General features: G+C 55.6%; 1 pseudogene; it reads right to left on the bottom strand.

Moving 5' to 3' along the window:
• Positions 1 to 2,859: 2,859 nt before the first annotated feature.
• On the bottom strand, positions 2,860 to 8,650 carry LOC133208274 (trimethyllysine dioxygenase, mitochondrial-like; annotated as a pseudogene).
• Between the last annotated feature and the right edge of the window lie 3,493 nt (positions 8,651 to 12,143).

Genomic DNA, 12,143 nt, shown 5'->3' on the forward strand with positions numbered 1-12,143 from the left:
AGAGCTCTCAGGTCCCTTCCAACCCAAACCAGGCTGGGATTCTGTGACTATCTGCATGGTTCTCTCTGGTCTCCTTGCTGCTGCTGCTGCTGCCCCAAACTGTCCAGGGCTTCACAGCCCTGCAGGCTCAGGCTGCCTCTGGCTCTCAGTAGGAGGGAGGTGGAGGGGAAGTGTGTGTGCAGCTGGGAAAGGGCAGGCACTTTGCAGCCTTCCCTTACAAAACTGGATCAACTTCCTGCTTGGAGCTTAGTGCATCTTCCTCAAGGCAGCAGTGGGCATGTCCCAGCTGCCTGTGCCCACGAGCTGCCACCTTTCCCCCTGTACCTGCTGCTGGTCAATGACTCTCCCCTTCTGCTGCTGAGCTGCACCTGGGAGTGTTATTCTTTGGCAGCCACACTGCGGGGCTGCACCTTCCTGCCTGCCAGCACTGGACACCAGGGCTGCTCCTATGGCACTTTCACCACAGGGTGACGTGGATTTTGCCTTTAAGATGGGGATTTCTGTAACTGCTTCTCTAAGTTCAAGTGAAATCTTCCCCTGGGAAGAAATGCCTCTGTTACCTGAAACAGGCACCCTCAGGGGTGAAGGGTCTGAAGACATCCCTGGTGGAAGCTATGGAGATACACACTTTGTTGCCTTGAAGTGGAACCCCCCCAGGGTCCTCTCCCCAGCTGGAAGGGAACTGCAGCAGAGCAGTCATGGCCACACTCAGAGGGCACATTTCAGAGTCCATGAAATTGCACTTTTACAGCCTAGATACATGGCAGCATCTTGATGCTGCTCTCGAGCTAAAAGTTCTCCAGAAAATCATTGCAGCAGCACTGCACTGTGCTGTGCTTCTGCTGGATGAAGCTGGCAAGAATTTTCTTGTATTATTCTGCAGGAAACCTGGAGAGGGGCTTGGGACAAGGGCCTGTAGGGACAGGAGAAAGGGATTGGCTTGAACCTGCCAGAGGGGAGACTGAGATGAGCTCTTAGGCAGAAGCTCTTCCCTGTGAGGGTGCTGAGGCGCTGGCACAGGGTGCCCAGAGAAGCTGTGGCTGCCCCATCCCTGGCAGGAAGTGGGAAGGCAAAAGCAAACCCCGCTCCTGCTCTTCATCTACCAGCTGATGGAGCAGCAGCCTCCACCATGACCCTGCTGGCACTGAAGCCAGGGCAGGTCCCCAAGGGCACATGTCATGGGAATGGCAGTCTTGGGGCCACCACTGAGCTGTCACTGTCACCCAGCCAAGGAGCCCCACCAGCGTCACCCCTCCGCTGGGCTGCTCCCGGCAGCACAGCCCATCCCATGGGATCCCCAGCCCAGCCCAGCCTCACCAAGGAGCAGCAGGATGGAGCTGAGGCTCTGCCAGCGCCAGCCGGGCGACAGCATCTCTGGGTCACAGCAGAGGAGCTGAAGCTGGGGCTGATGGTCACCACGGCTCCGCTCAGTGCCAGGGCTGTCAGCTCAGCCAGGGAGGAGCTGGTGACTCTTCCTCGGGCCCCGGTGCAGCACAGGGGTTCATTGTGGGCCCAGCTCACAGACTGCTCCAGCTGCTGGTGGTGGGACCTGGGCAAGAGGGGGAGTGTCTGGGACCCTTCTGTGATCCTGTTTTGGAGCCTCGAGTGACACCAGGGCAGGAGGTGGGAGCACCAGGGCTCAGCGCTGCTAAAGCAGCATCACCCAGCAGCAGCAGGGGAAGCCTGCCCCCAGCTCTGAGATGGGGACCTTGTCATGGGCAGCAAAGGCAGGACAAGGCTCACTGGGAAGTGGAAGATGAAGGATTTAAGCATTCCTCCAGCTCCAGCAGGGCTTCAGAAGCCCTAAGAGAACTGTGATAAGGATTTGCACAGCACCAAGAGTAACAAACAGGGATTAAAAGTGTACAAATGCTAAAATGCAGCTATGTAAGCAATGCCCATGACACCGTGAAGCACCAACCTTCATAACAGAGCCCATCACCTACAGGGGAACACAACACGTCCCAGCTCTCACCCCATGCTTCCTGCCCACGAGCATGGCCAGGGCCATCGCTGTCAGCCCAATTACTGCTGCCCCCCCTCACATGGCCTGCACTTGCCTGGGTGATGTGTCCTGGCTGGGTCTGCACCTGGAGGTGACACTGTCAGTGAGCAGCAGCAGGGACGTGTTCTCAGGGAAGAGCTGTGCATGGCCACAATCAATCCATCTTTGCTCCAGCTCAGGGGAACCACACACTTCTCTAGTACCTAAAGGCAAACAGCCAGTGAGGTGCTTGCTTTCATGAAAGCACAGCACAAGAGAACTCTTCCCAGCAGGAAATGCCTCCTTTCACATGCCCAGGAATACCCCCAAGCCCCAGGGCATGGGTGCTGCAGAGAGGCCTCGTTGAACCCCCTCTTCTCAGCACCCTTTGGTCCCCAGCCCTGTGCTCAGACCCTCCTGCACTTACTGGAGAGGACTGGGATGCAGGAAGTGGCCATCCCGTGGGGAGTGCCTGCGTCTCCTGGCCCAGGGCATGGTCACAGGGGTGGAAGCTGCTGGTCACAAACCTCTGCAGGGCCCAGGAAGGAGCTGGGAGCCAGCAACAGGCATCTTCCTCTCTCAGGATGCAGACTTGCAGCTCAGGGTGGGCAGAACAACCCCTGGACACCTCCATGGCTCCATAGGATTTTCCCTGCTCAGGGAAAGCTGAAGGTCTCAAAAAACACCCAGTTCTGGGGAAGGACAAACTGGAAAGAGTAAAGTTCCTTCCTTTTACTTTCAGCCTGGAAACAGCCAGCAATCAAAGATAACAATGGCAGCTTTGCCTATGAGCATCACGTAAATGGGAAGGGCAGCAGGCTCCTGCTGGCTTCCTCCTCAAAAATGAAGGCAGCAAATGTAGCACTTGGGCCCTGGACACAAGAGCATCCTGCTTGCACAGGAGGGCCAGGGGTGAAAGGGACCAGCCCTGGTTTAAGGTCTACCATAGCACAGCAGACACAAATCCTAAAATCCCCTCTTGGTTCTTAAATTCCCATGTTTCTAGAATTCCAGTGTTTCTAATGACAATAGGATTTGCCTGTGTTCCTTACACTGCATCCCTCTGATGTGCCAGACCAGTTTATCCCCCAGGTGCCAAAAGGCCCCTCTGTGTTCACTGCCTCCATAGGCAGGAGGACCTGGGGAAAACGCCCCCCAGACTGGTCAGCCCCATCCAGCAGCTGGTGAAATGACAACATTACCCAAAGCCCTTCTTCAGGGAAGGTGAAGGAGCAGGCACAGTGGGAGATCTGACAGCAAATCCTGTGGCTCCCGAGCCTTCGCCCTCAATTCAAGAACAAGAGCACACACATTGTGTTACTGGAAGTCAAGGGAACACGAGACCTCCATCCCTCATCTAACACAGCTCTTCTTCCCAACATGCAGCTCTTGCTACTTCCCCTGTTCCCTCTAACCTAAACCTCTCCAGAAAAGCCCTCCCAAGAGGGGGTTCTCCCTTTGCAGGCCACCTCTCCACCAGCATGGTTTGTATCAGTCACTGCTCTCGGGGTACGTGCTACGTTTAAGAAGCCACTGAAATTTGCCAACAGCCCTCAGTTTGAGTAATGCCATGTTCACATCAAATAGGGGCCAAAGATTTTCCTTTTCCCTAGAAGGGCTGAACTCCAGCCTGGGGTGAGACAAGGCCCCAGAGATTTCCACTGTGCTCTGCTGAAGAAAACAACCCAAAAACCTGGAACTCCAGCTGGCAGTAGGCTCAACAACAGGGATAAATGCAAAGAGCCCAAACCCTGAAGGCACTGGGTTGGAGGAGCACTTCCCACGGAGTGATCAGCCCTGCTGTGCAGAGCCAAGACAGTCTGAGGGGCTGGAGCAGCCAGGCTGGGGGCAGACAGCAAGAGGTGGCTGTGCTCAAAGGCAGAACAGGGTCCCCCAGAGCTCCCCCAATTCCCTTTGGCTTCCGCCTCCTCCCTCTCCTGAGCAGGCACCGGGAATGGCTCAGAGAGGGTGTTGGGGCTCCAGGTGTGTGCAGCACCGTCAGGGTGACACCAGCAGGTCCCCGTGCACGGGGCCGGGCTCAGCCTGGAGTCCCAGCAGGCGCGGTGCTGAGCACATCGTCCCTCATCAGGGAGCAGCCGCAGAGCTGGCGGTACCCGGGGAACGCCTCCCGCCCGTGCAGGACACGGCAGCTCTCTATGAACAGGGCCTGCAGCAGCAGAGGAGGCCATCAGCAGGGCAGCCACCATGGCCAGGACCCTCTGGCAGGACAGCTCTGAAAGCTGGAGGTCCCTCAAGACTGGAACAGCAGGGGAGGGTTTGCCAGGGGGGGCATGAGCACTCCTGCCCCCCACTGTCACACAGCACAAGCCCACAGCCAGATGTTTCAAGGGATCTAGCACAGCTGCTCTACCTGAAGCAGCAGTTCTGCTCTGCCGCTCACCAGGAGTTAAACACGAAGGAGGCAAAGCACAGGGACGCATTCTGGGCTCTTCCTTGGCTTTTCTACTGGAGAGGCCGGCAATAGTTCATCAGCAGCAAAGGGGCCATCTCTTCCCTCTAGAGTGTCACTTCCCCCCAGCATCCTCAGGAACACAAGGGTTGGGGGGCTCTAAGATCATCCTTTTCCCCCCTGGACCCTTTCATTTCTGGGGCCCTGGGCTCAGGCTGAATCTAGCCCCTGAAGGAATAAAACCCTTCAAGCAGACACAGCTGAAGGAAGAAGCTATGCACTGCAACACCTTCAGGTCTACAACTGTGGCTCCAGCTCTTCAAGCTCCTCCAATGCTGAACCCAGCATCAGCCTTTCAGAGCACAGGGCAGAGCTTTTTCCTTCCAATACCAAGGTGTGCTAAGGCATCTTAGCTGCTTCTGGGACACTGCCCAGGTCTCTTGTGACTCCCTGACAATGTGAGGGTTCAAAGATAACCTCAGAGCAGAAGTAAATTCAGCTTCCTACACCTCTGGATTTCCAACACACTGGAAGCTTCTTCTGGGGGAAGTTAGAGGTCGAACACTAGGTGTTCCCAGCCCCTCTGCTTCTGAGGATCCTCACTGCAGCGACTGAGATCTTTCTCCCCTCCTCTAGCTGGGCCTAACCTTCCTCTGAGGCAGGGTTTGAACTGCACATTTCTGCCTTACCTGGAAGCTCATATTCTTGTACAACAGGAGGAACACGTCCCCCCAACAGGAGATGCCAGTACTGTAATACAGGCCACCTTAGAAGAGCTGCGAAGCAAGCTGCAGTATGTGGAGCTTGCCTGAAGCAGCCACCTCAGTGGCAGCAAGCACATCCAAAGGACCATGCTTCCCCCCCTGCACAAAACCCAGGCGAGTCTCCCAGCTCCAAGCCCTACCTTGCCTGCCTTCACTTTGACCCAGGGCTCATTCTCTGGTCTCCGGAGCTCAGTGGTGAGGCTGCGGTGAGCAGCGTACCAGCGGTGCACAACGTCGGACGGCGCCGTGCTGATGACAGCACGAGCGTAGCTGTTGTATCTACAAGCAAAGAAGAGGTCAGAGACTGCCCCCGTGGCTCCAGGAGCACAGCCAGGTATTCCCACAGGGAACCGCAGGAGCCTGGGGGATGAGGCAGTGTTTAAGGGAAGCCAGAGAGAGGACAGGAGAGGTTACACTGCAAGTGCAGGACTGTCAGGAGAACACCCAGCACTGGGAGCAAGGAGTATGCTACCAAGTGCACAACTGTTCCTGCTGGTGTCCATGGAAGGATGTGCCACAGCAAAGGGCGAGGCCACAGGCTGTCAGAATTAAAGTGCAAAGCAGTGCTGGACAGGCTCCTGCACTAAGCCAGGCTGGAGGTGCAGAAAGCAGCCCAAATTCCCTTTGGAAGGGCTGAATCCTACTGCCTCTCAAACAAATGGAGATGGAGGCATGGAGCTGAAGTGAGGATGAGAGGAGCGAAAAGCCAGAGCTCAGCACTGACACCCATCCTTGTATGGGTGCCTCTGACACCTCCTCTAAAGCAGCAGTGCACAGCCCAGGAAGAAACCTGGGCTGTTCCTGTGGCTTCACTGCTGCCCCTCAAATACAGATTGTTTTTTCATAGAACCACAGCCTGGTTTGGGTTGGAAAGGACCTTAAAGTTCATCCAGTTCCAAGCCCTGTCCCGGGCAGGGACACCTTCCACTAGAAGGTGCCATTTTAGTTTAGGATACCTCCTGAAACCCCTCCACTCTCTGCCACAATCCCCTCTCCTCCCCATTCGCAAGAGGCCTCCCATGGGTGTTACCTGAGGAGATAAAGCTCCTTCTTCAGGGGCAGACACTGAGAACTAGCCCAATTCCAATCATGTCGTGACAGTCTCGACATCCTCCTGCTCCAGCGGGACCTTGGGGAGCAGCTCCAATTGGTCTGGGAAGCGCTGGAGAACCTGCTCTGCCGCACAGAAACCATCCACCAGCAGCATCCGCCCGCTCCTGCCCTTGTGCTTCAGGCACTGGAACACGTGGATGCTGCATGGGCAAGAGAAACCAGAGCATGAAGACACTTGGGCTGCCTGTCCCGGGGCCAGAAGGTGCTCCCCATCAGGTGCAGGTGCATGCAACCACCCTTCTGGTTTCACTGAGGCCTGCCAGGGAACAGAGACAGACCAGCAATCAACAGCTCTGCCTGCCACCTCTTGAGGCCTAATCTACACCATCTCAGAACAGGAGGACAGTAAAGAAATGCTGGTTGTACTGTCGAAGTTGTCGGGAAGTACAAGGGTGTCCAGGGTGACTCTCATTCGAAGGCACATACATTATGGTCTCCTAACAAGGCAACACATTAAAGGCCCTTTGGAAAGCCTGGAGGAGTCCCCAGCAAGCATCTTACCCACAGGCACATCCCTCCCTAGTGGGAAACCATCCAACTCAGCTCCTGTCCTACCATTACTGCTCGGAAGCTTCTCTTTCCCTCTGTCCAAGCAAGGCAGCATTGTGCTGTTAGAAGCAAACACCCAGGAGCTGCCTCCAGCCACCTTCCCTTGTTAGAAAATGAACTGTTACCCTCTGGGAAAGCCTTTGCCTTCTGCTCTCCCTTCAGGGCCTCTGAACCCAGTCCCACAGCAGGGGATGGGGCAGCACCTCCACCTCCACAGTCACCAGCACCTTTTCACCTGGGTGCTCCATTCACCCTTACAAAGGCAGTGCAGGAGCACTGGAGCAAAGGCCGCTCTGTGCCTCCAAGGCAACAACCTCCTCCTGCAGCTCAGGACTCAGAGGAAGCCACTTTTCTGGGCAGGCTCTTTGGTACCTCAGGAGCTGAATAATGTTGCAGTCTTTCCCATAGCTTGGGGGTTTTCCATCCTTTACCCTTTGCAGTAACTTAACCTGAGACTTGTCAGGTTTCAGCCAAAGCAGCGGGCAGGAAGCAGACATTGAAATGAACACATCTTTCCTGAAAAACACCTCATTTCACTGAGAAACAGGTCAAAGACTCAAGCGTTTTGGAAGCAAGACTGGAAGAGGCTGGGAAGAAAGGATTTCTGGCAGAGATGGGGGCTCAGGAAAGCCAGAAATCCATGTTCTTCCTGCACAACTCTGACTTTGCAGAACTACAAGCATTCATGGTTAGCCCTACTAATGAAGCCCAGGTTGCCTTTGCTTGATGCACTTCAGCTGCCTGCAGTGGAAGGTTCCCTACCTGAAGGCTATTGCTTCCAAGTGAAAGATACAAAAAGAGCTGATGAGTTCTACAGTTCTGGCACTCATGGCAACTGTCAGAGCAAGGAAGCCCCTGAGCAGCACGAGGAGCTGCCAGGGCACAACCAGCCCCTGCCTGCACCCACCCACCACCAAGCCCACTTCTCTCCTCAGGATCTTGCGTTTTCAGCCACCTTCCCCCCTGCAACATGCACAGAAGGAGACAGACAGAGGGACAAGAGTGCTCAGGGGCTAAGGGTACCTGGAGCAAAAAGCTGCCTGGATATTCCTTGGAACCCCTCCTTTCTATTTGTTTCTACTCATTAGAAGCCATCCCAGTGGCATAAGGCAAGTTAAAGTGCTCCTGCAGCTTGGACAAGACTTGAAACACAAAGCCTATCCTGCCATGCTGTTGGGCTGTTTGAAACACAGCAGAAACAAACTGCTGCTGATCCCCCTGGCTCCCAGGGCCAGGGCTGCCCTCCCAACCTTCCAAGCCATAACAGCAAATGCCTCTCTTTGCAAAGCTCTGCTCTTCCCAGACAGGCCACTTCCTCCAGTTCCTCCTCTCTGCACGCAGCCCCACTGTCACAAAAGTCACCACACTCTCCCAGGGCAGCTCCACAGCCTCATGATCCAGACTCTCACCTAGGAAGGGGCAGATCCCACAGTGCAACACTCCAGTTCGGTTCAAGCACAGTGGCCAGAGGGTGTGGAAGACCCAGACCTTTGCTTTGCAAACCAGACCCCGCTGCACGACACACAGGACAAGGCAGCAGCACCTTCCCAAAGAACTGAGCAGTCTGCCCTTCCCAGCTCCTGACAAAGCTGCCAGTGCCATTCCCAGGGCAGCCCCTGTTACCTCATCAAGCTGATCCTTTCTGCCACCATTGCTGGGTCCTCTTTGCTGGGTGCCACATTCATTCTCCACAAAAGCGATGCCACAAAGCAGGAAGTTCTGCAGGAATTCCTTCAGCCCCGCATCCATCTCCAGGAAGCTCCGGCAGTCCACGGAGGGCACCTGGGCCTGGCGGGAGATGTCAGCATCCCAGAGGATGCGCGGGTGCATCACCTGCTGCTTCTGCCCTCGTAGCTGTTCCTCACCAGCCACTCCAGCCCATAGCGCGGCACGTGCCCGCCCGGCCCCGAAGCGAGGGACCAGGGTCACAGTCACCACCAGTGCCTGCCACAGCCCCAGGGCACGGTCAGCACAACTACCACTCTCAGACAGGCCTCCCCCTGTTGATTTTGCCTGGTGACAGACTCTTTGCACCCTGATGTCACCCACACTAATGTCTGGTTCAGGCTACAAGTCCTGAAAGCATCACTGCTGCTGCAAGGAGCCAGATTCAGAGCCAAGGGCCTCAACTTCAGTGGTTCTGGTTTCTACTGACAGAACTCCGTGAGGAAGTTGAGAGAGAGAGAGAGAGAGAGAGAGGCACTCCAAGGAGCAGCCAGCAGAGGAGTCCCCAGCCCACAAGTGGCTGTGGGGTGGTGTTGCTCAGCTACGGCCACCTCCCGGCAGCACGCGGTCAGATTGGCAATTTAATACGGAGCCTTCCAGCCCTGCACACACACTCCAGTTAAAGTGACACTGAAATGGGAACCCAAAGTGCCCATGGGGGGAGCTGACCCCTCCCCATCCGCCACCTCCATTCCCAGGGAATGCGTGATGCTCAGTCCACATGAGAGGGCTTGGGGGGGCGAGAAGTTGGTACCCAGGCAAGAGAGGATGCTCGGGTCAGGTACATTTGTTGCTGGGGGCGTGGACTGGCTGGACTGTGAGGAGCTGAGCAGGAGAACACGTGGTGGAGCTCAGGCTGGGACCTCTGGGAAGCCCAAGGAAGACCTGGAACAGCAGTTGGTGACTGCCCCCAGGAAAGATCAGGGTGGTGGAGAAGCATCCCAGGGAGCATGGAGTATGGAAGCCAGGGAGAGAGATGGTTCTGAGGGTCTGGGGACAGAAGAGAGTGGTGAGAGCATCCCATCCCCATCGAGCTGGGGATTGGAGGTGCTGGACAGACAAAGGTTGGAGGAAAAGCTTGTGGCCTGTGGACTTAGGATCAGGCCTGGCAAGAGGGACAGGTGCTCCATGGGCTTTCTGGGAATGCTCAGGACCCAGAGGGTGCAAACCCTTTGTTACTTGGTTCCATGGTAGGTGCATAAAAAGGACATGGAACTGTTGGAACAAGTCCAGAGGAGGCCACGAGGATGATCAGGGGACTGGAGCACCTCCTGAAGATCGGCTGAGAAAGTTGGGGCTGTTCAGCCTGGAAAAGGCTGTGTGGAGACCTCAGAGCAGCTTCCAGTATCTGAAGGGGGCCTATAGGGATGCTGGGGAGGGACTCTTCACTGGGGACTGTAGTGACAGGACAAGGGGTAATGGGTTAAAACTTAAACAGGGGAAGTTTAGATTGGATATAAGGAGGAAATTCTTTCCTGTTAGGGTGCTGAGGCACTGGGATGGGTTGCCCAGGGAGGCTGTGAATGCTCCATCCCTGGCAGTGTTCAAGGCCAGGTTGGACGAGGCCTTGGGTGATACGGTTTAGTGCAAGGTGTCCCTGCCCATGGCAGGGGGGTTGGAACTTGATGATCTTAAGGTCCTTTCCAACCCTAACTGTTCTATGATTCTGTGATTCTAATGGGAATGAGAAGCTTTCAGCTCTGTGCCCTCTGCCTCCCAAAGGAAGGACTCCAGGCAGCTGGATGGCTGTGATGGATCCAGCGCCAGAGCTGTCTGCCTGTTCAAGGCCAGGCTGGACTGGGCCTGGAGTAAGAGCTCTAGTGCAAGGTGTCCCTGCCCGTGGCAGGGGTTGGAACTGGATGAGCTGTAAGATCCCATCAACCCAAACCAGCCTGTAGTTCTATGAGACATGTTAATGGCAGGCAGCCAGTGCCCCATCCAGCTTCTCTCCCTGCTCTGGTTCCCAAGGAGCTCAGGGCTGAGGTCTCTGCCTCGTGGTTGGAGCCACACTTGCTGCTTGAGTCACACCTTTGCTCTGGTTCCTCTGCTGGGACATTGATGTGGGTTTGGGGAGGGCATCTTGCAGGGATAAATGTGTTTTGTCAAAGAAGAGCTGCCGCAGGAGCACAGGGAGCCTGTGGGCGCTCCTCAGCTTTGCCCAATGTCTGGTGCTCACTGTACTCAATGGGACATGGGGAATGAAGTGAAACCCGGTTTGATGTGCCCCGTCCATTGTGTTTACCATGCTGGGGCAGCAGCTCAGCCCCTGTGCTGAATGCTGTCCCCCTCCTGGCTCACATGGGGCCAGAGCCATCTGCACCAATGAGTCAGCAGGACCCACTTAACCCTTGTCCAGCAGGATCTCCTCCTCCTGACAGAATGGGCAGCTCCTGGCAAGCTCCGTCAGTGTCTTACAATCTCAGCTCATTAAAGGGATGCATCCTGAGCTCTTTATCGATGTTTTATGCTGCCTGGCTCCATCTTCAGAGAAACAACTCACACTGCAGTCAATGACTACACCTCCGCGGAGCTGCAGGCTGAGTGAGGAGCTCGGGATCTGGCTCAGGGCTGGGCTCAGCTCCCATTGCTGAAAGGCTGCAGGGCTGCAAACTGTGGTGTCCTACACCAAAGCAGCCAAGAGATACCCCGGGGCTGGGATCCCCTTTCCAGGCAAGGTTCAAAAGGAAAACACAAGGAAGGGGTGGCTTTTTTTTCCTCCGTGCTTGCTTACCCCTCTTTGCTGGGCAAAGGAATTGCCTGGCACAGAAGGGAAAGGATGTTTTCTTTCCCCTAGTGCTATTGCCTGTTCAGCTGGAACCCACTGGGGTGGATGTATCTGGCCTCCTCTGTACCTGGGATGTGCTGGGATTCGCACATCCCTCTACCTTGGGAGAATCACAGTCTTTATAAGCTCGCCAGTGCTTGCTGTTGCTTCTAAAAAGCTGGTGGCACTGTCTGGCTTCAAGTGGCTTTTACATCCTACAGACTGTCGGGCCAGATGAGCATCACGGTCCCCTCTGGCCCTCAAATCTGTGAATCTAAAAATTAGAGGGCACCAGCACCTCATTTCTTCTGGCTGATTGAATCTGGGGAACCACATCTTCTCTTTATCCTCTCCTTTTCTCTCTCCCCTCCCTGCATCATCTTTAACTGAAGGTGAATTCTCCTTCCCCTAGTGTCCAGGCCTGGCAAATAACATCGGAAGGAGCGGACATCTCCAGCCTCGCGCTGGGATATTCTCCTCCCCATTCGCAGTGCTTCACTGCTGGGATCAGGGGTGCTCGGGCCTGGAGATGGCTGGAAAACAGGGCTGAGCTCTCCTGATTGCTTTTCAAAGCGCAACGGAAGTTCTTCAGGCTCCAGAGTGAGCTCTTTTGGGTTTGTGAATGTGTGTGTGTATCTAGAGAAACACATGCTGAGAAGGGGACGGAAGGTGGTGACTCCCCAGATGGCTTCTGCAGTGTTGGGGGTGTGCAGGAGGAGAGGAAGGAGCAGGGCAGGGAGGAAGCGGTGGGGATTGCCAGGGATGAGGGTTCCCCAAGCCAGAGATCTGCAACAGGCAGATGGGAGATGTGCAACAGGAGCTGGGAACACCAGG

The sequence above is a fragment of the Neopsephotus bourkii genome, unplaced genomic scaffold, assembly GCF_033783945.1.
Source record: "Neopsephotus bourkii isolate Nb327-2 ecotype Australia unplaced genomic scaffold, CSIRO-AGI_Nbou_v1 NB_254, whole genome shotgun sequence".
Classification (NCBI taxonomy): domain Eukaryota; kingdom Metazoa; phylum Chordata; class Aves; order Psittaciformes; family Psittacidae; genus Neopsephotus; species Neopsephotus bourkii.